Source organism: Protopterus annectens, chromosome 3.part1 (assembly GCF_019279795.1).
Source record: "Protopterus annectens isolate FY-2018-M chromosome 3.part1, PAN1.0, whole genome shotgun sequence".
NCBI classification, from domain to species: Eukaryota; Metazoa; Chordata; order Ceratodontiformes; family Protopteridae; genus Protopterus; species Protopterus annectens.
The window spans coordinates 1,915,497,885-1,915,524,758 of record NC_056732.1 but is presented as its reverse complement, the minus strand read 5'-3'; positions in this window follow the sequence as shown (position 1 = coordinate 1,915,524,758).

Genomic DNA, 26,874 nt, shown 5'->3' with positions numbered 1-26,874 from the left:
TACCTGTTTCCAATATGAGGATGACTCCACCTTGATTTGTTCAGCCACCTCCCTGACAGATCTAATGACATTAACCCAGAATACTTTCAATATAGTTGAAAACTGGATGCTATACCATCAGCTGATATTAAACGCTAACAAAACAAAGTTGTTTCATTTCTCCCCCACTTGTAAGTCTTCCTCACTACTCTTTACCATAAAATGTAATAATTTTACTATTATCTCCCTAGATACACAAACCAAACTCTTAGGTGTCACAATAGACAACACACTCAAATTTGATATCCATGTCACTCAGACTATCAAAACCATTAACAAAACACTTGGCTCCCTCTATAAGATCAAACCTTTCCTTACTCCAGTTGCTAGGACTGCTATTGCTTGTTCCCATCTACTCTCCACTCTTCTCTATGCCTCCCCTCTACTCACTAATTTGAACAAATCCACTCTTAACAAACTCTCCAGCTGTTATAAACATATTGCTAGATTTGCAACAGACACAGCCTATAGGACCTACCACTGTCACAACCTAAATCTTCTGGGGTGGCTAGAATGGCCTAGCCTATTTCAGTACAACCAGCTTGTAATTGCCCATAAAATTCTCAGCCACCCTGATAATATGACTGCACTTAAAAATATCATCAACCCTTATCGCAACCTGAGGTCACTTCACTCTTCTAATTAACTACTGGTTCAACCATCCAAAGTCAACAACTCTGCTGGGGACTCTCTGTTTGCTAACTCTGTTGGTAAAACTTGTGTAGCTCACACTGTATTTCATTGTAGAAGGAATGTATTTTTTCTTTACACCACAAGATGGAGCTCTTTTCAGGAATATAAAAGACAATTTTGAAAGTGAAAGAGGAGTCTGAGAGACTAGCTGAAGGAGGGAAGACTGAAACAGGTAGCTGAAGGGAAAAAGGAGCTTGCAGCATGACTGGATTTTTTTTTTGAGTGCTTTGGGACAGGGAAGTGAAATAGCAGATTGTGTCTGTCTTTTACTGAAGTCCTGGATGATGGTATTCTGTGGAATCAAGAGATAAGTCTGAAACCAGTAGTTCCACACCTGCATATGATTCAGCAAGAAGATGAGTTCTTTTGGGTCTAATACAGAGAAGCCATAGATGATTACCAGAGTTCTGGCAGGTGATTTTTCTACTTTTCTCATCAGAGGAACCATGTTGCCTGGTCACTAGGATATTCTCAACAGAGTGGTGAGAGGCTCTGGCCATCATTTTACATTTTTATAAGATTGTGGATTCCCCCCTAAATGCAAATAACTGGGATCCATATGAGCTCCAACTTGGGCCCCATCATGCTGGCAGCAAGACTGTAAGTAGTCACTGGCCAGTGAACAGGGTATAATAAAATGTTTCATAATTGGTCTGTTTAGAACTGATCAATGGGGTTGAGGGTGTTAGTACTGCTCAATGACATTGCATTTTCTCATATTTGTATTGTTGCATTATAAATATCCATTGTTCAATGACACTGCATTTTGCACAAGGTAGGACTGCTGCCTTCAAGAATTTTGCTGCTTAATAACACTACATTTTCTCCTATCTGTATTGTTGTATTATATCTCTTTTATTGCTTAAAGACATTCCATTTTTTCCCGTGTTTATATTTCTGCATTATAATGCTTTACTGCTCATAGATATTGCTTTCTTTGTGCATGTTTGAATGTCAAGACATTTTTCTGTTGAGTTCTGGGGAAAAGGGTGAATGTATATTTTTATTGCATGCATATTTCACCTTGCCTTATTGCTAACTGGTGCACTGTTGAAATTTGTTTGTGGTTGTGCTATTGTCTCTTAAACTAGATGTGTCACCTAGAATAAAATCTGTCATTCTTGCCACCTTGGTGAGTTGGGCCTATAGGGGTGTTACCAGAGTCAAGTAGGAAGGATCCCATATCTAGTTCAGCTACACCTGCAGGTGTGCTACATTTGGGGGCTCGTCCGGGATTGCCTGTACTGTCTTGGACTCCACCCTATTCCCCTGTATGTGTGAAAAGCAAATTCAGCAGAAACATGAACCCAGAAGTAGCCACTAAGTGCTGCAGACAGTACAATGCTCAGTCAGAGCGTTGCTTAGTTCTGGTGTTGCCGGGGGTCACATGGACTGATATGCAAATACATCAAGTCGCAGGATCCTTACCAGTTGTAGGGCATGGATTTTTATTAGACAGCACTATGGACCCTACTGAGCAGAGCACATTGGCCTTATTAGAATGGAAAAGCCCTTTAGTGTTTGAGCACATACCTTCCAGCATACAAATATTAGGTGAGAGTGCAGTCTGTGTGGTAATCCCTGAGAAGTGCACTACCTTAGCAACAGAGAAAATACCTGTGGAAGTTATCCAAGTAGATCAGAACCTTACACCAGAAGCTGCAGCTTCACTGCCCATAAATACTATAGGGCCTGAAGTTTTGAATGCTTTGGGAAATATTGTAGAAAAATGCTTAAAGCCTACACAGCCATTCACTGGGTTTGGCTACTGCAAATTGCGTTTCTTTACTGGCAAACAGCCCACACCTCAGGGAGAGGAAGATTTTGAATCCTGGATGGATCAGGCTTCACAAGCCCTAGAGGAGTAGGATATCTCAGAATCTCAAAAGAAGCATTGAACAGCTGAAAGTCTAAAGGGATTAGCTGTGGATACCATATGCAACCTAAGGATGGGTACGCAAGATTGCATGGCCAAGGACTATTTAGGAGTACTGCAAGCTGTGTTTAGAAGGACTAAGAGGGCTGCTGACCTACTGTATCAGTTTGAACATACATGCCAAGAAGTTGGTGAGAAACTATCTGATTACATTAAACAATTAGATAAAATGCTCCACCAGATCATCTTAAAGAAGGGGGTGGATCTAAAAGTAGCTGACCAAGTACGGATTGGACACATTGTAGAGGGGAGCTCAAGTTATGGACCCCATTGTGTGGAAAATGAGGATGGGAAATAGGGAAGAGACTCTAACTTATTCTCAGTTGGTTAAAAAGGTGAGGGAAGAGGAAGCCCTGTTGGAAGTCAAATCTCAGTGTTCAACAGCAACTAAAACAGTGAGTGAACCCCAGCAGGAGCCTATAGCCATGCTTGCTACTCAAACAGGAGTAGTGGCCCAGAGTGTCCACAATGTAGAGGTGTCACAGTTGCAGATGCAGGTGTCTTCCTTGACCGACGCCATCAATGGGACCAGATGGTGTCCCAGGCTGCGTCCTACATGAACTCCAAGAAGAGCTAAACCCAAACATAAAACTACTGTTCAATCTCAGCCTTACTACAGGATATGTACCCAAAGAGTGGCGTACAGCAACAGTGGTCCCTCTCCACAAAGGTGGTGCCTCAACGGATCCTGGAAACTATTGCCCCATAACCCTGACAAGCTTGGTCTGCAAAGCTATGGAAAGGATCATCATGGACTTCATAAATAAAGATATTGGGGACCTACAGACACTGGATCCTACCCAGTTCGGCTTTAAGGGCAGATCCTGCCTCTTAAACCTGGTTGATTTCTTTAAAACAGTCACCAAGGCCATTGACGAGGGGAAGGTGGTCCACACAGCCTACCTGGACCTCGCAAAAGCCTTTGATACAATACCCCACTCGAGCATTATAGATAAGCTCACCAGCTTAAATATAAACCCCTATGTCACTAGATGGGTTGCAAACTGGCTCAAGGACAGAACCCACATGGTTAGAATTGCTGGAGCCATGTCAGACTCCAAACCAGTTACAAGTGGCGTCCCACAAGGCTCAGTCCTGGGACCTCTCTTGTTTAGTATATATTTCTCGGAGGTACAGGCCAACACGGAAGGACTGTGGCTGACCAAGTTCGCAGATGACTGCAAACTGGGTGCCATAATCGACTCTCCAGCCGACACAAGCATCCTCCAAAAGGGCCTCATAGAAACAGACAACAGGTGCCAGAGCCATGGCCTCAAGCTAAACACCAAATGTCATCCCCTTTGGCAAAAACAAAGTGTCCACAAATTATCACATAGGTGGTAATCCATTAAGTACAGAAGAAGTAATTAGGGACCTGGGGACCAAAGTTGATAGCAATCTCTCATTTGACAACCACGTGGCCAAAGTGGTTAGAAAAACATTTTATATAGCCCACCTAATCATGAAGAGATTCACATCTAGATCAGGGGAGGTCATTGTGCCTCTTTACTCATCCCTCATCAGGCCCATAATTGAGTACAATGCTCCTTTTGTGATGTACCTTACCAGACACCTGCAGCAACTGGAAAGACCCCAAAAGTACCTCACCAAGAGGATCAAAGGGCTCAAACAGATGCCATATGCTGCCCGGTTAAAGAAACTCCAGCTCTACTCAGTGGCATACCACCTGCTAAGAGGCTATCTGTGCCTGACATATAAAGCCATATCCAACCCGGAATTAATGGACATGCTGCACTTCAGAAAATCTAAATCCCATCAAGCTACGCGCTCGAGAGACTTGAACCTCAGCACTGAAATAAATAGGACATGCTGGAGGGACAAATTCATAACCCAGAGGCTCCCTTCACTCTGGAATAAAATCCCAGTCCAGGTTAGGCAGAGTCTCTCATTGACTCTCTTCAAGAGGAATCTTGATGAGTGGATGGGAGATCGTAGGTTTACCCCGGGTATCACTTCCGTGTCACTCTTAGACAGAGGCACAGTATACTAACCTCGAAAAAGGTCATAGCAAAATTAATTTAAAATGGGTGGCGAAAGCCAAACACACTCTGGCTAGGCTTATAAATGCCCTAGGGCAGATAGCCTAGTATGAACCTATGAAGGTGCAATGACCACAGTTAATTAATCCTAAACCTAGGTATACCTGATGAATCCTTCTACTTTGTTATTTGTACTTCCTGAAAGTTTTGAGCTCATTGTAGGGTTGTTCAGCTGCTTGGCATTTCTTTTCCTGCTCCCTGAGATTGGTGTCTTATGGTTCTATGGTACAAATTCTTCACTTTTATTAAACATCAAGCACATAGAAACAGGGAAAGTCTGTCTAAATTCAGCCCATCTAACAGCTGTCTTTTTTATCTTGTGTTTATAAAGGATCCACGTGTTACTACTATGGGAACACCTTCTGGAGAGTTTTGTAGATATTGAGAGACATCTAGGATGTTTGGATGTGCCTTGGGGTGTTTTCGGCATGTAACCTCAAGAGATGTATGTTTTGACAGTTTTTGGAAATTCTTTGTTTTTTAATACCACTGGAGGTTTTGCCCATATATTTCTTGAATACACCATGTTTGTTTGGAACTTTTGTTTTGAATTTGTGTTTTGGGGCAGCATCTTAGAGCCACATAAAGTGGTTCTTTTTGGCTATTGCTTGATTTTTGGATGCATCATGTTTACGTTTTTAAGTCCATGTTCTATTCCAGGATGTTTTTGGTATCTTATTTTGAATTTTTGATTTAGAACATTTTACACACTGGTAGGTTGTATTTAATTAACATCTGACATTTTTATTTTTTTTTTTTTATTATCATGTGTTTGTTTGTTTTATCTGTATTAATACCAGCTTTGTTCTCAGGGTCATTATTTTGTAAATAAGTGCATTTTTTTCAGCAACAATTTTCATCATTGTATTCATAAGTTCATAAGATAATCTACTGTGTTCTGACACTAAGTTTCTTCCATGAATAGAAACTCCATAATACATTGCTTCACTCTGAATGATGTCCAAGTATTCAGGATATAAACACTGCAATAAATTTAAAGATGAAGTTGAAGTTAGTATTCAGGCTTTAAACTGCAGTCCTGGGGACCCAGTTGCCTCTGATTCTAAGTAAAGAAGCAAATTGTACTTTGTTGAAATTGTACCATGGGTCCAGAAGATGGGCATCCAAAGACGTCTTATCTGACAACAGTAGTTTCACTCTTCTGGGTAGATGTAGGAGTAGTACCCGTGGCATTTTAATATATTCATCTTGGGAAATTCTAGTTAAGTTCCAGTAGGCCTGACTTTCATGGGATGGTACAAGCTGGCCTAGACATAACTAGTCAATTACTTGCAGTAAGGATGGTCATCATATTGTTTTTCTGACAGCTCAAGTTTCATTCATATAGTCGGTCAACACTGATAAAAAATGGGCAAGGATCTAATGACTGGAAGCTACAAATATAAGATACACAGAAAGGGTGTAGTCAGCCATGCTGACTGTACTTAGCTGATTACTTTTTTTTAACATCTCTCAAAAATATTATGAATCTTAGAGTCCAGGTTACTTGGAACTTTCTAGAGTAATGTCATCTAACCAGTATATATACATGCCCAGATGTAGGGATGCTGCTCTACTATGACCTTTCCTACAAATGGTAGAAGATAATAGCTGAAAATCAAGAATACAAGTGTAAAGGGGCAACAATTGGCAGCTGTATCCCTGAGTTAGAGTGCCCAAGCAGCATTCATCACAAGAATACTGTTGCTCAAATTATATGCTTGAAACAAAGACCTCCCAAGATTTGTTGACTCCACAGTACCACCATCACCCACTTCAGTTGGCTGCCCTCCACAAGACAAACCTCCACCTGTGCGCTTCTTCAGCTTGGGGCACCATTGGCAACACACCAAATGGGCTCATTCCGTTTGCAGGGATGGGGCCTTCCTGAGTGTTCTCCAATAGTGATGGTCAATAGTGATACCTTTAGGGGTAAGGACAGACAAAATCGGGCTATGGTGGGGAGCTAGCATCAATATTGGCTGCTGAAGATAGTTCAGGATAGTTGCTACAGATGCAGGTCATAGGGACAAGCAGCAGTATTCTTTCAAATGTAACACTATGACCTGCTACTTCTCCAGGCACATATTCTTAGTAATAAATAATGATAACGGACTTTTAGAAAGTGAAAGAAAAACTAGTTTACATGCAAGGGTTGCACTGTGTTTTCAGGATTCCTTCAGACCTTAAAAATAATCATTTGGCACTGACAAATACTTGTCAAAATTCTGTGCTCCAAATGGCATTCGTACAGTGCATATCAGTGAAATAAATGCTATTATGACATTTGCACCTCCAAGATTCCAGCCCACGCAAGTCCGGCTTCAGAAAATAATGTGGTCCCATAAAGAAAAACAAAGTAATAAAAAATCACTTTATAAACCTAGGACATTAAAAACACAAATGATTTACTTACATCGTCCCATTGCAGTGCTCTGTACTGCTGTTAAATATGTTACAGATTCTGTACCACTATGTAGCTCTCAGTTACATCTACTCACTTCCTTCTCTTTCTTCATTTGAAATAAACACAGAGTAAGTTTTTTTTTTGTCTTCTTCAATTAGCCTTGGCTGTTCTAGTGATTTCCTTATATCAACTTGTATAAACACATATTCAACAGTATGAGTCCACACTTAACTAGGAAAATGAATATTACATCAAACAACTTCATGTCTCCTACTTTTTTTTTTTTTTAGTCAAGTAGCTTTCAGTTTTGTTTCTGAAAAGGAGTTGTATTCCAGACAAGATTTATTATTAATTATTTATAATAAGTTTTTCAAATGTCAGTCTTTTTTATAAATTATTTCAGCAGCAACATAAGACTGAAGTCATATTTAAAAATGTGGGTGAAATTATCTTGTTTGAAATTATTTTCAATATAGGGAAGTAGCTTCCATTTTACACATTTGATGGTAACTTTTCTAGAATTTTGTAAGTGGGTTAGGTAACTGAAAGAAAATGTTCTTTTCAGTCTGCTTGACTGTGAAATGCATGCACATAAAATTTCTACAATGCTAAGTATGCTTTGTATTAGTATTTGAGAAGTTTGCCAGTAGGTGAACCTGCTGGGCTTTTCTTTCTCTCTCTCTCTCTCTCTCTCTCTCTCTATGTGTATATATATATATATATATACACACACACACATAAACAGCTAGAGATATATAGAAAGATACTTTAGGGTAAGTCTTCTTCTTCTTTTGGCTTTTCCCAGTTAGGGGTCGCCACAGCGGATAAGTAAACTTGTTTATTATTATTTGAGAAATTCAGTCCTGCTACAGAGAGAGTTCCTCATCTTTGCCAGTAGATGGAGATGCTGAGCAGTGTGTGTGTGTGTGTGTGTGTGTGTGTGTGTGTGTGTGTGTGTGTGTGTGTGTGTGTGTGTGTATATATATATATATATATATATATATAATTTTGTGTGTGTGTGTGGTGTGAATCCTCTGTCTCTGTTTCTGACTCTGTTTATCTATCTCACCATTTTGCTTTTGTTTTCTCTGTGTGTCTCTAAGGTTATACACCAATAAATGACATGAGTGACTTTGAAGGATGTATACATTTCTGAGATTATTACACCAGAAGGAAATAAAAAGTTGCTGGGGTTACTTGGCACTGCATAATCAACTGCTTATTAGTATAAGCCTGCTATCAGACAGCAGCAAACTGCTCTAGTATATCGTCTGTTTTATAGTGATTTAGAGGGTAAAGCTGCATACATTTGATAAAATTTCAGTTTGTTTATTTCACATGAAATAATGACTCCAGCCCCATGACACAGTTTTAGGTATTCATTTAAAACCACTTGCTGGTGTTCAGACAGTACTTTTTTCTTTCTTTGATCTTGTTGATAGGTGAAGTCAACATTCTCAGAACAACCATCCCCTGTTGACTTCAGGTACACCCTAACTATTAGGTCGCACGGTACGTGTTTTTCTCATGTTTTGTCACTGTGATACTTTCTATATATTAATTGAGAAACAGAGAGTAAATTAACTATTTGAGAATTATTTTAAGACAGAGCTTGTTGACAAGTACAATACAGAAACTTAGGAGTAATCTAAACAGTATATCCCTTAACTAAAAAGCTTTTTTTTTTTTTCTCCAAAAAAAAAAAAAAAGCTCAGCACTTGTCTTAAAAGCATCTTCTTTTCAGGCTTAGCACTTCTGTATTATACAAAGTCCCTCACTAGCGAAACCCCCCCAGGAGTACCCACTTCCTTACTAAGTCCTCTATCATTCAGTTACACCCCAAACTTCTTAATTTCTCTAGCATGTCGAAGGGCCAGATGCTGGCGTCCTCTCCTGTCCAGTTGGTGAATCTGGGAATATTGAGGCAATGTTACAATTGCCTCATGTACACAGACAACCCTCTCCTCCTCCTACATAACACAAATACTTGCGAGAGATGCAGCTATTTAGCCAAACTGGAGGCTGAGCTCTCTCAATTCAGGACTGGCAAGACCAGACAGGAGGAGAAGGCAACTACACACACCACAAAACCAGTCTCACATAAAGCTATCACAACAATGAATCAAACACATAAACACACAAAGACATACTCGGAGGCTCTGAGCAAAAATTTACCTAAACAGCAGAGGCCTCCAAAGCAGACACCCAAGCAATCGCCACCTCATGACACACCACAGGCAACACATAAAACACAAAATCAGTGTGCAAAGCAGTCACAGCCCTTAAGGCCAAATACAACACCAAACATACTTGTCATAGGTGACTCCATAGTCAGACACACTGACGTCCCACTCACCAGGCTGAACAAGGAGCGGGTCACAGTATGCTGCCTATCAGGCTAGAATCCGCCACATAACACAAGCACTCAGGTCACTCCACAGCAAGTACAAATATGACACAGTCATTGTCCATGCTGGTGTGAACGACCTGAGACGTACCTCCCTGGACTACATGAAAAGAGACATAGAGGAGCTCTCTGATTATGTAGCCCAGGCAGGTATGACCCTGACCCTGAGCAGCATCCTTCCTTCACCAAGGATGATGCCACAACATAGAGACAAGATGATCAGCTTTAACAATTGGCTTAATTTCTGGTGTCATTCAAAGGGGATCCAGTGTCTGTCTGCCTGGAATGACATGCTTGACAAGCCACGCTGCTTCGCAAGGGATGGCTTACACCTGTCACCCCTGGGATTCCGGATATTGGCTAAGGCTCTTGCCACCCCCATAGTGCCTTTTTTAGGCAAGGCTCAAATTCTAAACCTACCACCCTAGAAAACAAAAATGGGAAAAAACTAAGGGTAATGCTGCTCAATGCCAGAAGTCTAAATCTCAAAATGCACGCACTCGAGGCCCTTCTCAGTATGGAGAACATCTATGTCTGTGCTGTGACTGAAACCTGGTTCAAGGCTCCTGAGAGCACCCGGCACTATCAGGTTTTACCTCATATCATGCGTTCCGGCCCCAAAAGCCGGACCACACCATAAAAGGAGGGGGTGTATCCATATTCATCAAGGATACCCACACCTCCAGGTTGGTGGCAACGCACGAAGCATCGGAAACCATCCAGGTGCAATTAACCATAGGTAAAACTGCTCTACAATTTGTAGCATGCTACAGGCCACCCTCTCAAACTCAGGAACCCCACACAGCCTTCTTGAAGACACTGGAGGGTATAAAAGTATCTCCAAACACCATTATATTGGGTGACTTCAACTACCCGAATATAGACTGGGAACATTACTCAAGCCCAAACTTTCTAGCCCAAAGGTTCCTGGAGTTCATAAATTCAAATACCATGGAACAACTAGTCGCCATTCCCACAAGAGGAGAAAATATACCAGATCTCATCACAAACATGGGGACAAAATGCTCCACACCAGAAGTATATCCCTCATTGGTGAGATCAGATCATAAACTAATCTCACTGGATATCCACATCCCGCCCCCACCCCAAACAAAAAAGACCACAGTGAAGAACTTCTCTAAAGCAAACTTCACACTACTCAAGACTGGTGTGGTATCCTTCAAGGCCCCGGGGCCAGTGGAAACCACAACCCAAGCTGCGGAAGCCCTTACAAATGCCTTCTACGAACACCTCCAGGACTGCATGGATCAGGCAATCCCTAATAAAACCAAGACTCTTTCCACCAAGGGCAAACGCCCAGTCTGGTGGACCCCAGCCATAAACAAACTTTACAATAAGAGGAGAAAGCTGTTACATGATAGAGCAAAATCCATAAAAGAGAAGACACCTTTGATCATTATTAGTAAAAAAATACGAGCACTCATAAAATCATCCAAGGCCAACTTTGAGAGAAAAATTGCCATAGATTCAAAAGACAATCATAAGGCCTTCTTCAGCTATGTTAGAAACCTGGGTGGAAACTCCCAGATATGCTCAGAATTAGTCCAAAATGATACAAAATCACTGAACCCACAGACATTGCCAACATACTGGCAGACAGGTTCAGTGCAAACTTCACCCCTCTCCCCAAAGGAGAGATAACTATCCCAGCGGAGTGCAGCCTCCCAGACATCTCCAATGTGCAGGTAAAAGCTGCTCTCTCTAAAGCTAAAAACACAGCATCAATGGGACCGGATGGTGTCCCCGGCTGTGTGCTACACAAACTCAATGAGGAACTAAACCCGCACATAAGGCAGCTGTTTAATCTTAGCCTTACCACAGGATACGTGCCCAAGGGTGGCGTCACGGCAACTGTGGTCCCACTCCACAAAGGCAGTGCCTCTACGGACCCTGGTAATTACCCCCATAAGCAACAAGCCTGGTCTGCAAAGCTATGGAGAGGATCATAATGGAACTCATAAACAAAGACATAGGGGACTTGAAGACATTGGACCCGACCCAGTTTGGCTTTGTCAAGGGCAGATCATGCCTTTTGAACTTGGTCGACTTCTTCGAAACAGTCAGCAAGGCCATTGATGAGGGAAAGGCAGTCCATACAGCCTACCTTGACCTTGCAAAAGCTTTCGATACAATACCCCACTCAGGTATTATAGAGAAACTTACCAGCTTAAATGTAAACCCATATGTCACAAGATGGGTTGCAAACTGGCTAAAGGACAGAACCCACAGGGTTAGAGTAGCTGGTGCCATGTCAGACTCCAAGCCGGTCACAAGTGGTGTCCCACAGGGCTCAGTCCTTGGCCCCCTGTTGTTCGGCATCTACTTCTCAGAAGTACAGGATAACATAGGAGGACTATGGCTGACAAAGTTTGCAGATGACTGCAAACTGGGAGCCATAGTGGAAAGTACATCGGACACAGATATCCTTCAGAGGGGTCTCACGGAAACTGATAGCTGGTGCCAGAGCCATGGCCTGAAGTTAAATGCCAAAAAATGTATAGTCATACCCTTTGGGAAAAACAAGGTAACCCCAAGCTACCATATAGGTGGCAATCCACTAAGCACAGAAGAGGTTATCGGGGACCTGGGGACCCAGGTTGACAGTGGCCTTTCTTTTGACACTCACATTGTTAAAGTGGTTAGAAAAACCTTCTACATTGCCCACCTGATCATGAAGGGATTCACATCCAGATCAAGTGAGATCATTGTTCCCCTGTACTCTTCACTTATCAGACCAATGATTGAGTACAATGCCCCATTCGGGATGTATCTCACCCGACACCTGCAGCAATTGGAGAGACCCCAAAAGTTCCTCACCAAAAGGATAAAGGGACTCCAAAATCTGTCATATGCTGCCAGACTGAAGAAACTCCAGCTCTATTCAGTCGCATACCGTCTGCTCAGAGGTGACCTGTGCCTGACATACAAGGCCATGTCCAACCCGGAATTAATGGACATGCTCCACCTCAAAAAATCCAAATCTACCAGATCCACTAGAGCAAGTGACTTACACCTTAGCACGGATATAAATAGGACATGCTGGAGGGATAGATTTGTCACCCAGAGACTCACTATGTTGTGGAATAAAATCCCGGTCCATGTGAGGCAGAGCACCTCACTGGCTCTGTTCAAGAGAAATCTTGACCGGTGGATGGGAGATCGTAGGTTTACCCCAGGAATCATCTCTGTGTCACTGCTGGACAGAGGCACAACAAACTAATGGGCACAGTATTTTTTAACATAAGGGGTGGCGTAAGCCACAAAAACTCTGGGCTAGGCTTATAAATGCCTTAGGGCAGATAGCCTAGTATAAACCTATGAACCTATGAACCTATAAAAATATTTCTTCACTTGTAAACTCTATGACCCTGAAGACTGACAGGGTTCAGACTCTGGTGTATTGCTATGTATCTTAAAGGTATAATTGCTCTTTTTACCGTTTCTTAATCGAATTTAAAGTCCTACAACATACTGAAGATCTGTGAAAATGTTTTTTTTTTCCCAAGGATATGTGAGTGGTACAGTGGTAAAGAGCTGGATTCTCTTGTTTGGTTTCTCTCTGGGATGCCTTTTTTGTGGAGTCGGTATATCCTCCGTGTGTCAATATGGATTTTCATTTGAATCACCAGCATCTTTTCACATCCTAAATTCATGCCAGTTGTTCACAGCTGTGTACCATATGATGGCCTAATATTCAGACCAGAACCAGCTATCTGCCATATAACCTCTGAGTGCCAAGGTAGACTGTGACTCCCTGTGACCCCCAAAAAAGTAAAACGGAGTAGCACCCTGCCAAAACCCCCTCAAATGGGAGCATATTGGACTGGATTCTAGTCTCTCATCCCCACTATTTCACCAACAGCGGCATCCTTCCCGACCCTCTAGGTGATCACCTACCAACCTTTACACACCGACTTCCCACTATCCTTCAACGGACCCACAACATCATTACTATCCGTGACCGAAAAAAGTTCAACCCAACAACCTTTTCAAACTCTCTAAAAGCAGTAAATTGGACCTGTCTAAAAACTCTACCTCTAGACCATGCTGTCTCATATTTTAACATTCTTAAAAGTAGTTGATTCTCAAGCTCCCCTACGGACTAAAAGAATAAAAACTAAAACAGCCCCTTGGCTATCTAAAACTACTCTTTCTACCATGAGACAAAGAGACAAAGCATGGGCACGCTACAAAAAACATAAGGCAACCCCACTCCTTAACGAATACAAAATGCTCCGCAATAAAGTTAAGAAACACATCTCCTTTGATAGACAAAATTACTACTCTACTCCAAAACCAAAACAAAACAAACCCTCAAAAATTCTGGAAAGGAATCTCCACTCTCCTCCACCCCAGTAAACCAGATACTCCAAACCCAGATCCTAATGCTCCAGAACTAGATTTAGCTACCCAATTCAATTCCTTCTTTATTGACTCTATTTCCAAACTAACCTCCTCTTTCTCTATTTCTTCACCTTCATCTAACACCCCTACACCCACCCCCAGTATCTCTTCATCCACACCCTACTCTACACCCACTAATCCCACTATACCCCTTTCTACACAAATTCCATCCTCATCTATACCACCCCAACATTCAACATCCCATAACTGCACTCTCTTCACTTTAAATCCCATTCCTACTGCTACCATTAAGAAACTCCTTCAGAAATTGAAACCATGTACCAATGCTCCCGATAATATCCTTCTTACTTTCTTAGCATCGCTGCAGAAAGTCTTGCCTACCCCATCAGCATCTTAATTAACCGCTCCTTCAAGAAGGCTCAGTTCCCCAAATCTGAAACAAGCATATATCATACCACTACACAAAGGTGGTAACAATAACAGCATTACTAATTTCGTCCCATAGCCATCCTGTCCCCCATTGCAAAAATCCTTGAAAAATGTGTACAACTCCAACTCCTCCCTCATCTCCTAGACAACAATCTTATCACCCCCACACAACACGGTTTCAGACCTAATCACAGCACCATGACTGCCCTTCTCTCCTTCCTTGAAATCATCAATAAAGCCCGTGACTCAGGACAAATAGTTTCCACCATACTCCTTGATCTTTCTAAAGCCTTCGATACTATCTCTCACACGCTCTTAACTAAACTCTCCAAACTCTACCTATCCTCCTCCTCCTTGAACTGGTTCTCTAGCTATCTTTCCAACAGAAATCAAGCTGTAAAGTGGAAAAAGCAACTTCCTCCTTTCTAACCACCCCTACCCGGCGTTCCACAAGGCTCTATACTGGGTCCTCTACTCTTCAATATCTTTATTAATGACTTCCACAAAGCTATCCCTTTCTCCAGCATCATCCAATATGCTGATGATTCTACTATCATCTGCTCTGCCTCTTCTATCCCCACTCAACAAAACTTACTCAAGACGCCTTTTCTTCCACAGAGCAATGGATGCTTAGCAATCATCTAGCTCTTAATGCCACCAAAACCAAATTAATGTTATTTACCCCCTCCAAACTCACTCCCCCAAACATGAACTCATTCTTAATTACCAGTCAAAATAACTTACCTCTCGAAATAGTATCAGACACCAAACTACTCGGGGTTCAGATCGACAACCAACTAAAATTTAAATCCCACCTATAAAAAAACATCAAAAAAACACATCAAAAAATTGGCATGCTGTACAGACAAAAGGACTACCTTACATCCACCACTAGAACCACTCTAGCTACTTCCTTTCTCATCCCCTCCCTTCTATATGGTGCTCCACTACTTACTAATCTTCAGTCCTCATTAAAAAAACAGCTCACTTCATGCTATAATAAAATTGCTAAATTCGCCACCGCTCAAAGGTCTTCCATTCACCATTGTCTCTCCCTCCATAAACTACAATGGTTAGAACTTCCCAACTATCTTACTTACACTCAACTAACTTTAGCCCATAAGCTGATCCTAAACCCCTCCAAGTGTCCCTCCCTTGCTTCTGCCCTTAAAATGCACCTACCAAATAGAGTGCTAAGATCTAATAATCAAAATTTACTAGAAGTGCACAAACCCACTCATCCCCCAGGCAAGAACCTCCTTTCCTTCAGCCTCTGGAACTCTCTACCACCTAACATCCGCATTACCTCTAACCACTCTACTTTCAAGAAGTCACTTTTCTTACATCTAGCATCTCAATGGGAATGCTCTTGCTCCCACCCCTCATAATCAACTCTACTAAATGCCCTTAATACCATAATCTACCTTATTCACCTTCTATGTGTATTCACTAATCTGCATTTATGTTTTTGTATTCTGTTCCTTCAATTGCTTGTACCAATGCTATTACTGTTTAAATTATGATGTCATTATGTTTTGCTAGTTCAATGTATCTAGAAATTACTATCAAATGTTAATGTATATCTACTTTCTGTTTTGGAGCTTTTCTCCCCAGGACTCCATTGAAAACGGGTTCTTCAAGGCCCAATGGACTATCCTGGTAAACCAACTGCAATAAATAAATAAATAAATAAAGCAGAAAATGAATTAATACCATAAACAATTCAGAAGGTTGTTTTCCATTTGCTAAACTGTGTTTAAGAGGGTAGAACTGCAAATTGCTCAAATTCTTGTTATTATGTGATATACAATGATGGAACTGAAGGTGACTTTAAAACAAAATGATGACAAACATTCTTAACTCTGTTGCCAGTGTATACCCTCCTCTAATCTTTCAAAACCACTCTGAAAGACTTCCTAGCTAAAATCTGGCTCTGTTCTTGTTCAGAACTAGGACAAGCTATATCCTTAAATGTGAATAAGTAGCTTTTCATTCCTTATACCTCCTTACTATCCTTGCTTCACATACTTCTTTACAGCTATCTAATTCTCTTCCCTGACTTTCTCTCTAAATACACCATAAGCCTGTTTTTCCCTCACTTCATATTGCAATTCCTGTTTGTATTAGACTAACTTACCTTTAATTTGTTTACAAACCGGCTAAAATGTGTCTAAATAGTAAATGATTGTCATATGCCTTGTACTGATTCAACCAATTTTTTATATTACGTCTAATTTGTCATAATTATTTAAACTGCAGATGTTTTTTGTTTTATTTTTTGAAGACTGCAAAATGATTGTTCTTAAAATGTTTTGTAATAATTTACAACTTTTCTTCCCAGGCCTCTGCTAAAAATGGGCTTCTACCCAGTCAGACTTTCCCGGTAATCAAATGTAAATAAATAAGTAATGAGTCCATCTGCACACAAGACACATGTTAGAGGATTATTATGCAACATAATCTGCTATGATGAATGACTTTTCCTATACAAAGTTGTCCCTCCTTGCACGCATGGCACAATAAACCGCAACTGTTCTGCACCACTCAAGCATGGCAGAGAGGAATACCAGAGGAGCATTTGTTACACTAGATGAAAGGCAGGAACAGCAGCTTCATAACTCCAGTGCTTTATTATACTGTGGTTATATACCTTTTCTAGGCAAGATACTGTTCTAAGGTAAAGCTAAAACCTCATTAGCAACAATGATTAATATGAGCACATTTCTGTCTAGTGTATAGGGAATATAGGATGCCATGAGGTGCATGGAGGTGCATAGGAGAAATGGCAGTGGAATTTTTAACTAGATTGTTTAATGAAATTTTGGAAAGTCAGGGGATGCCTGAGGAGTGGAGAAAAAGTGTTTTGGTACCTATCTTTAAGAATAAGGGTGATTTGCAGAGCTGCAGTAACTACAGAGGGATAAAACTGATCAGTCACAGCTTGAAGTTATGGGAAAGAGTAGTAGAAGCTAGGTTAAGAAGGGAGGTGATGATTAGTGATCAGCAGTATGGTTTCATGCCAGGAAAGAGCACTACAGATGCAATGTTTGCTCGGAGAGTGTTGTTGGAGAAATACAGAGAAGGTCAGAAGGAGTTGCATTGTGTCTTTGTGGACTTGGAGAAAGCATATGATAGGGTGCCTAGAGAGGAGTTGTGGCATTGTATGAGGAAGCCGGGAGTGGCAGAGAAGTATGTAAGAGTGGTACAGGATATGTACGAGGGTAGTGTGACAGTGTTGAGGACTGCAGTGGGAGTGACAGATCCATTTAAGGTGGAGGTGGGATTACATCAAGGATCAGCTCTGAGCCCTTTCTTATTTGCATTGGTGATGGACAGGTTGACAGATGAGATCAGACAGGTGGCCCCGTGGACTATGATGTTTGCTGATGATATTGTTCTCTGTAGTGAGAGTAAGGATCAGGCTGAGGAGACTTTGCAGAGGTGGAGATATGCTCTAGAGAGGAGAGGAATGAAGGTCAGCAGGGCTAAGACAGAATATATGTGTGTAAATGAGAGGGAGGGTAGAGGAATGGTGAGGATGCAGGGAGTAGAGTTGGTAAAGGTGGACGAGTTTAAGTACTTGGGACCAACAGTTCAGAGTAAGGGTGAGTGTGGAAGAGAGGTGAAGAAGAGAGTACAGACAGGGTGAAATGGGTGAAGAAGGGAGTACAGGCAGGGTGAAATGGGTGGAGAAGAGTGTCAGGAGTGATTTGTGACAGACGGGTACCTGTAAGAGTAAAAGGCAAGGTCTACAAGAGGGTAGTGAGACCAGCTATGTTATATGGGTTGGAGACAGTGGCAGTGACAAAAAGGCAGGAGTCAGATCTGGATGTGGCAGAGTTAAAGATGTTAAAATTTGCACTCAGTGTGACTAGGATGGACAGTCTTAGGAATCAGTATATTAGAGGGTCAGCTCAGGTTGGACAGTTTGGAGATGAAGCAAGAGAGGCGAGATTGCGTTGGTTTGGACATGTGCTGAGGAGGGATGCTGGGTATATTGGTAAAAAGATGCTAAGGATAGAGCCGCCAGGTAAGAGGAAAAGAGGAAGGCCTAAGATAAGGTTTATGGATGTGGTGAGAGAGGACATGCAGATGGTTGGTGTGACAAAGCAAGATGCAGAGGACAGGAAGAAATGGAAAGAGATAATCCGCTGTGGCGACCCCTAACGGGAACAGCCGAAAGATGATGATGATGATGAGGTGACCAGACTGGATAACAAGATTGCATGAACTCCCACTTCCTGTAATTCACTACTAGTGAGATACAGAAGTAATGATACTGTAATTAAATTATTGACACGTAGTATCCTTAATTGTAATGTTTTGTTACTAAGATTAGTCTTGACTGGAAGGAGGGACTACATAAAAGAGTAGATTATGAATATCAGCTACTCCTGCTTTTACTCAGGGTACAAGGCTGCATGACAGAACCTATTCTGTTTATTTATATATATATATATATTTTTTTTTTTTTCTAATTTATTTGTCACCCTTAGCTCTTCTTCATGGCACATTCTGCCTTCACAGTGATTGTGGTTCTCTTTTTATTTTTCTGGTTGATATTGTAAATTCCTGAGTCTTCAGTATTGTTTTATTCATGTTACATAGTATGGCTTCATTCATTCTAATATACTGTGGAGTATCACAGTTCAGCTAACAGTATAGGATCATGGTTAATCCACTGTGTCTCCTGACCATTTACAACTTGCCAGTACCCACCCTTAGACTGTACTTCATTTTTCAAGGAAGGCAAGGCTGGTCAAGCTGGGGGTAACTTTGGAAGTATCCCTCCAATCATCCAGTTCCTGTTTGAAGCAATATAATGTAAAACACTGCTTGATTTGTAGCAAGTGTCTATTCCAGAAGTGGGGAAGGTAATGAACCTATCTCTTCACCATGTTTTATTTATCTACCTGATTCTGGCATTTGTTGGACTGTTTGATTTGTATAGACACAAGAGATCCAGGACCACTAAGTCCCTAATGAAATGGTAGGCAAAACATAGACCTGTCTTCCAGAGTCTGCAAGTTACTGAATAAAGGGACAATGTTTCCAGTCTTTAATGGTAGCTTAAGGTTTTTAAGCCCAGTGATCTTCCTAGTTGCTTGATATGTGTAGTGAGGTACATTCTAAAGGGGCCAATGTATTCTATAATATGCCTAACAATTCAGAGTAATAGGGTCTAATGGCTGTTTAGATCTGGTTGAGATTCCTGTAGAAATTTTACAAAGACATGCATCTGGAGCATTTCTCCCCAGGCCTCCGCTGAAAATTGGTTTTGTTCCAAGTTGGACTTTCCCGGTTAACAAATGTTAAATAAATAATCAGCTATGCTAAATAGAAGGACTTTCTAACTATCACTGTTACATAATGATCAAAGGAGAGTGAATTATCAAGTGAAGTTCCAAGGTCTTTAGTAACATTATTATTTTGGAATGGGGTGTTCCCTATATTGTAAGCTATGGGAGGTGTTGTCTACCAAATGTAGCAATATGGCATTTTTAGTATTTACTCCTAACCCATTATTAAAACACCAGGTATTTTCCAGTGTAACATGATACTGAAGGAATTGGACTATATAGGGGGGGGCTTAATAATGACTCCCAGTCTACAGTCATCTGCAAACTCAGTTCGCCAAAGATCTGGAACAGAAAAGTAAATGCTGAACAACAGAAGTCCTAGAACTGAGCCCTCCAGGACACCACTGGTCACCTTTGTTGTCTCTGATAAGACTCCTGCTACCTCTACTGTGCAGGTTCTGTCTTTTAGCCAATTTGCTATCCAGCGTAGAAAACAGGATTCTGTTTGTAATGCATAAGCTTATTAACTATGTTAGCATAGGGGATGGTGTCAAATTCTTTGACCAGGACAAGGTATGCTGTGTGGACAGCATGACCACTGTCAACAGCTTGTGTCCTCCTTTCAAAGATGTTAATCAGATTCTTAGAAAGGATCTACCCTTGACATATGCACATTTCTGCACATCCAGGAGGATAAGATTTTTAATATTGCAGTCTATCAGGTTAGTTATAATATGTTCCATACCTTTGCAAATAAGACTTGTCGGGTTGATGAGCCTGTAATTGCCAGGGTCAGTGGAGGGGTCACCCTTGTTTAGTAGCTTCACCACTGGTGTTTGCCAAACCTCAGACACAAAGCTAGTGACTAACCTCAGGTCAAACAATTTAATGAGTGGGTCTACCAGGGATTCTTTGGTAATGGAAAGCCTTAGCTAAGGAGAGGATTTGTCAATGAATTTAGTGATTTAGAAATTTGCATTACACCTTTTGATTTCTTCAGCGTTTTAGATGAAGGAGGTTCAAATAACTGGGGATGTTATATACTCCTTTTTCAAGTAGTTGTAAACTCTAATCATCATTTAAAACTATAGTCAGCATTGAACAGAAAATAAGATGAAAGTAGAGAGGAGAAAATACTCATTTTTATACTGTATTTTGGCTTTCACTTTATTTATTTTGCTTCCTATAAGGCTACCTACTATGCCTTACCATGGACGTAAGCATGCTTCCATGCATATGGCTCAGGAAGGCTACTGTAAAGCTAAACACACATCCCCACTTCATGGTGTGAAAGACATACACCTACTTCTCAGATGACACAGACCCACACTACCAATAGGTACAGCCTATATAGGGGATTGTTCTACCTCTCCCTCTTTCCTCAGAATAGGCAAACTGGCATTGTCCACTCACTCCCATCCACCCACACCACTCTCTCCAAGACCTGGACCACTAATCAGTCTCAGGACTATCAATCATAGTCATGGCATGGAGTTGGCTGCTTCTTATTTAGTAAGGCTGGAGCTGCTTGGCCCTTCCTTCTCCGTGAGGTTGCCTAGCAATGACAGGTCTTGCGTGTCCTTGTGCTCTTCAAATCTTCTGCCTTGTTCCAACATTTTGGAACTCCCTTCAGCCTCCAATAGACATACTGTCTCTCTGTCATCTGTCTTCAGACATCCTAAAATTACAGACCCAGAGCAGTTTGAGGAACTTTGCAATATTTATTTCCGAACAAGCAGAGGCCCACCACATGTAGAACCAAAGGCCTCTGTCATCCATTCCTGCAGGTAAGGATGGGCCAAGGATGTCACTTGGGTCCCATTTTTCCTGGATGCTGGCTAAGCATGCCAGACCATGTGTTCCCTTGGTCCTGCCAGGGCGACAGACTTTCCTTATCAATCTGTCCTTACCAAACTCCCCTACACTGATAAAAGGCCATAGAATTGTTTTTTGACTCATTAAGAAGAAAACAGTCTCTGTCATAGGGTCTGGGACTTCCAAGATTGAGTCTGACTGCTGTCTTCCCTTAACCAGACCTCAGCTTTCCCATGCCTAGAGCAAAAAGCGGACTGGGTACTTTCTGTGTTTCTACCACATAGGTTTGTTCTCTTTTTGGGACAGCCAGAGAAGGAGCTTCCTGCCATGGAATGGGACAACCAGGGTCTCCCCTACACCAACTATTCACTCTCCTGAAGAAGGTGTAATTATGGTGGATCACACGTGCTGTCAAGACCTTCAGGTGCTAAACTCTCTGTCTTAGACCATCTTCATGGAACTTTTCTCAGACTGAGAATGTAGATCCTCAATAGTCAGGACATCTGAGAATGGCACTTAGCCTCTAGTGAAGACCATCGGGCTTTTGAGCAGGAGCCCACACCTGAGACTTTCGTATACAGACAGCAGCTCCCATTGGCTTGCAGCACATAGTGGAGTGTGTTGCTTCTGGGATTCCAGCAGGGGAAGTTCCTAAACATGAAAGGCCTGAGAGTGAAGCCTCATACTGCAGGTTGGAACTGGCAGTGTCTCCCTCCTTATGTACCATTCTACTGGAGGCAGACTAAATGCATCTGGTCATATATTCCTTCAAACCCACCAGGAGAATGAACTTTCCACTTTTTTCTAATCTCACAGAATGCATCTCATCCTTTGAAAGGCAGTTTCTCATTCAGGTTTTTAACTCTCTAACTTTACTTATTCAAGGCAGTTTAAGGAGCTTTGTGACATGCCATATCCTACAGCTGGATTGCTTGCCTAACTGAAGATCCAGCAGGCAAAGAAGGTCAAGGGAATTTCAAAACCCTCCATTTTCCTGGAAGCTATGTAGCCGAGATGAATAAGTTCTTGATTTCATAAGGAGTCACTAAGCATGCTGTCATAGAGACCATTGAAGAGTCTAGCCCAGTATCAAATTACCTTAGAGCATCCTCTGGTTAAATGACTTGCTCAGTGTCATACAATAGGCAAATGGAGGCTGAAGGGATCAAACCTGAACAAGATAGAGACTTTCAGTAAGGCACTATTTGGGTGAGCTGCTCCCATTCCTGCTCTGACTAGGACATTTAAAAATCAAAAAATGGGCATAGTGTTATAGTTAGCAGTATATCTTACAAATAAAAGCTAAAAGTAATGAGCACTGGTTGATGAGACAGTGTCTATTTCATGAAAAAAAAAAACAGAGGATAAAGAAAATAAAATAATGTTAGATGTGGCCAAGAAACCCATTGCTTGGAAAGTGTTCAGAAGTGAACCACCTACCAGAGAAGGAAATCACTTTAAAAGAAATATTCTTTGAAGTGAGGAAAATAAACAACAAACCTGAGGAATATGTTTAAGAGAATGACAAAAATATTCAATAAATCACAAAAGTATGATTTACTACAACCATTCATCCATGAAAACAAGGAAATTAAGCACAGGGTGGAAACATCCAAAGTGAAATGGATCAATTGTTGGCCACATTGATGAATGTTAAAGATAGAGTGAGACATGAAAAACGTAGGATCAGTGGAATATCTGCTGGTAAGGAGGCTATCATAAAAAGTGTTTGGCAGGATGCACTAATTTAAGAGAAGTACACATCCAGAAAGAGTGAACATACCACATAGGATGGGTACACAAAAACAGAGATGAAACCCCAGGCCAACGGATTTGCCACATACGAGGCAAATTTTTTCAACAGTGGGGAATCAGGGCTGAGGTATAGAGATACATAACTGTTCATGCACTTGGACTTATGCACAAAATAAGAAAGAAGAGGGCCCAGTTTACCTCAGTTCAGAGACAATGTAAGATCAAACGGATAAAATACAAGCTCCTGTATCCCACTTCCATTAAATTGATACTGCCATCTTTTGCTTCACCAGTGGATGCACTGAAAGCCCTGGACATGGGAGCTCAGGACCATCATGAGGTATGGTCATCTCCTTCAGCTGTGGAAGGCACCAAAACTGATGAACAGAGAGTGCTGAAGCTGAGAGGGGAGAAGGAGATGTTTTCCCTACTTAATAGATTTAAGATTTTAAAATCAAGAGTTCAAACAATACAAGCACATAGGGTGGAAGTCAAAGAGATGATGTGACTCATACTGCAGCTGACTTTGTGAGTGCAGAAAGCTATGAGGTGCTAATCCATCTGTTTTTTTTTTCCTTTAAAGATTAAAAAATGGGGGAAGAGTAAATTCATTTGAAGACTTTTGGTTTAAAATGGTCAATAATTTTCATTAGGGATTACAATTTATATAAGGGAAGGAGGTAAGATCTGAAATAGTAACACCTGAAAAAAATGTATGTAATGTGGCATCTGTAATATATTGTTGTATACCATTTTGGGTGCAAATTACCAGTAGCACATTAAGATGAACAAGGGATTAAATGAAAATAGAAAAGCATTTTTGGGGATTGGTATAAGGGCTAAGGTGTTTACCTCACAGGCACAAGGTACAGGGTTTGATTCTCACCTTGGAAAGGGAAATTGGCTAGCCTTAAAATGACCTTCAAGAGCAGCTAGCCTAGAACTTTTGTATGACTTTTTAGAGGAGGATTAACGTTAACGGTTAATATCCAAAAGAAAGGCAGCTGAAGAAGAATCAGGCAGTAAATGGTAAAAAATCCAGCTTTAATCCACTAGGCAAAACATGTAACAGCACCAAAGAACGGTTAAGATATTTTACCTCACAGAAACAAGGCACAGGGTTTGATTCTCACATTTAGGAAATTGGCTAGGCTTAAAATGGCTAAGAAGGGCAAGTAGCCTAGTGCTTTTCTATGAACCTGTGAAAGAAAGAGGTTTGTTGTTGACTGTATAAAAAGCTCTAAAACATTAATAGCTATACACCAATCCCAGCAACTTGAGGGGATGATGATCAGTAAGGAGATGGAAGAGACCAAAGGCATGGGGAGAGCTGAACCAAGAAGAAGAAAATCATGAAAGGAACATGTATGGCATTTGGTTTGGGACAAAGAACAAAAAATGAATTATTTATCATATAAGAAGAAAATAATAGAGAGTGGTTCTGTAAATAATATAGTATCTAAACAGGGACAAAGGAAAAAAGGGTGATACCAACTGACAAAAGGGGAGGGGTTAAGAAAAAATTAATTAATGGAAAGATGATGAAATAAAACAGCCAACATCCAAAATAAACAATTAAAGAGAGTAAATGCACCTATTTTTGATCTCTTGTTTTCTGAAATGAAGTTAGAAAGTTAGTGAGCTAAGGTATTCAAGGCAAGACAGAGTAAGTTTACAATCCACTGGAAAAATGGAAATGCCTGAGCAAAAGAGTGGACAGTTTTAGTGCTTGGAGTTGGGAGGGACTCTGAAAATACCTCATAGCCCTATGGGCCTCTTTCCAATCATCTCATTTCCTGGGGGGAGGACGGGGTATAATGATTACACTGATTAGGGTAATTATGCCTCTCATAGGAAGAGAAAACAAATGTATACAGTTAATTTGCTTTTCTAACAAAGTTGGAGGGGCAATTTTGCAGTGCTGGGGAAGCTTTGGAAGTAAGCAAATGAAACATAAAATAACATAAATTTGAAATAAGGGAGAAGAAAGAAAGGAGTAGGAAGTCCTTTAAAGAGAAATGAGTTAATAGGAAACTTAGATCAAAAGTTAAATAGGAGTGCCATGAACTTGAATGAGGAATGTACTTTTAAATAATGGAGTTAGACTTACTGACTTGGAATGTTAATGGGATAGCAAGCCAATTTAAAAGGGATGGAATTATAACCACTGTTACAAAGGATAGAGGCAGGAATAATAGTACTGCAGGAAACACACCTAGATGAAGTGAAACATGGGAAGTTAGAAAGAAAAGTTTACAGGCTCATAGCAGAATGTCACTATGAAGTAGCCAGCAAAAAGGATAATAATTTTGGCGCAAAAGGGGATGCAGCTAGAGGTGAGGAATGTATATAGAGACAACCAGGGACATTATATAGTAATGAAAGGTCATATCTCTGGAGAGGAAGTGCTGTTGCAACTGCGAATATCCCTCCTGGAGTTAAGTAGAACTGGGTGAGGTGGCTGATCCTGAAAAAAATCAGAGTTCATGAGGGATTCCTAATAACTATAGGAGACTGAATCTTGATTTTATTTGGCCATCAAAAAGAAACCAGTGAGGAAAGGGGAGAGAAGAGCAAGAGTTGAGAGACTGGTGTGGAATTTATTAAGGAGCCTAGGACTATTAGACAGGTAGAGAATAAGTAAAGAAAATAACCAGTAGGGATTCACATATTATAGCCCAAAATATAGAAATTGGTCAAGAACTGATAAAATATTCTTTCTCCAGAGCACTAAGTAAAATGAGTAACATGGAAGTAAGTCCAGTAAAGATTTCGAACCATGTCTATATCCAATTTATCACTGGATCTATCAATCCGGTAGCTGGCATAGAGGTTTAAGGCTGTGAGCTATAGATTCTGTGATACACAGTTTGGTTCCCTCAGCCCTCATTTACCTACTGTGTGACCTTGAACAAGTCACGTAACCAGACATTATTCTGGGGACACATTTGAAAAGGGACTGTGTGTTCTGTGGGCCTACCTGGTTAACAAATGGGTATTATTACTGTTAAGACAGATAGTTTAGTAAGTGGAAGAAGGCAACAGAGATTTGCAACTTACAGTCTTAATACCACATAGAAAATATGATTAGGACAGATACTGGAAGGGGCTCTGGACAATATTCAGGTGGACCTCCTCTATGTCAGAGACAATTTAAAGGGACAATCCCAGTGTTTAAAATTTGGGTCCATAGTAAAGCTGACCAAAGTAACACCCACTTTACTACGTCACTCACATCCCCACCCACAGTGTCATTTTTCTTTAAAACTTCCTGTATATGATCAATCCCAGTCCTTATTTAGCTCCCAGTGTTAACTTACATCTCTGATTTATGTTCCTTAAATCGGACTTCCACTTCCAGCTTTTCTCGATCTTTGCTCCCATATGTCTCTGCAAAGGCAATAACTGTACAGCTGTTCTGGGTTTTTCTGCAGTATCCTTAGGTTTTTTTAACCATTTTTATTCATTTTTTTTTTTTTTTTGCTGATGTAGTTTCTGTTGTGACCGTAATGAACAATAGTTTTAAAAAAGTTGTAATGCAACCAGCAGTTGCTAAGCACGTACAAGCACATGCAGTTTACTTTAAGTGCCTAACAACTGATGTTACATTACAATTTTAAGAAGAATCGTTGATTGTGATTCCATTC